Raw genomic sequence first — 1135 nt, 5'->3', positions numbered from 1 at the left:
GCCAAAACGGCACTGCCGTGATAGCAATAACTTGTGATGCACATTTCAATCTTAGAGGCCTATGGAGCAGTACTTCTCATATGATGAAAGAGACGGACGAAGAGGAAAAGCAAATAAAGGCATTACTGCTGCTGGGGCGGTTCGGCCAGAAAATCTGTCCGAACCGCCAAGTAAGTGTACAGGCGTGGTGAGCTAGAGAAAAAGTGATATCAGATATAATAGGTTACCAACGAGACTTACTAAATATATTCTGTTACATATTTATCTCAAGAAAATGTTCGACACGTTTTGGATACACACGAGAAATTAGCAATCGTGGAAATGGATGCCTCTCAAAACATCGCACGGTGTTCTGACGCAACGTTTTTCTTGACAAAATATCGAGCTAATATTTTGCAACACAAATATACATCATCCGACGCTGGTAATCGTTGTATACAAACGGTAGAAGACAAAATCATACTCAAGTTAGCAATCCAACATTACACACACGTTTTACGGGGTTACATGAAAAACGTGGTCCGTGGGAATCGAACCTGCGTAATCTCGCATGATGGGCGGGCGCTCTACCAACTGAGCTGCACGAATCGGGCGGAAACGACTTTCAGAGACAGCACAATTGCGTGAATCTTGCCGAACTGCATCGCTCCGCTAGGTTTTTGTGACATGTATAAAAGATTTAAAACTGTCGGGCCTGGGATTCGAACTTGCGGTCATTTTAAATCGGCTCCTTGTCGAAACTGTTGTGTTACATTTGTGCAGACTAGTGCGTGCTCAACCTGTGTCGGGCTGCTACGTATGCTATTTAAAACTCAACGGAATTGAACGGCTAGGTCGCGAGAAGATGCCTTCATTTTGCCTATATACTCTAGCCGCAGGTAATGCCGGTTTGATTTTAGCGCGCGCCCGGGGCCCCCACCCCAGCGCGCGCAATTTTTGTTAAGGCGATGGGTTGGGTTTCTTGGCGAAACCGGCGCGGGATCCACCAAGGGTCCGGTGCGAGAAAGTATGAGGACGCTAGGTGAAAAATGAAAGCCACAAGCGTGCTTCTTCGAAGCCAAAACGGCACTGCCGTGATAGCAATTAACTTGTGATGCACATTTCAATCTTAGAGGCCTATGGAGCAGTACTTCTC

The 1135-nt window shown here is 46.3% G+C and overlaps 1 non-coding gene across 1 annotated transcript; it reads right to left on the bottom strand.

The window, feature by feature from the left end:
* Positions 1–517: 517 nt before the first annotated feature.
* On the bottom strand, positions 518–589 carry Pmar_PMAR017502. The gene has a single exon. It is a non-coding gene; the product is annotated as a tRNA-Asp (tRNA).
* Between the last annotated feature and the right edge of the window lie 546 nt (positions 590–1135).

The sequence above is a fragment of the Perkinsus marinus genome (genome assembly GCF_000006405.1).
Source record: "Perkinsus marinus ATCC 50983 genomic scaffold scf_1104296975414, whole genome shotgun sequence".
In the NCBI taxonomy this organism is placed as follows: Eukaryota; Perkinsozoa; order Perkinsida; family Perkinsidae; genus Perkinsus; species Perkinsus marinus.
Note: the sequence above shows the minus strand (reverse complement) of the source record. Positions and strands in the feature narration are given on the sequence as shown.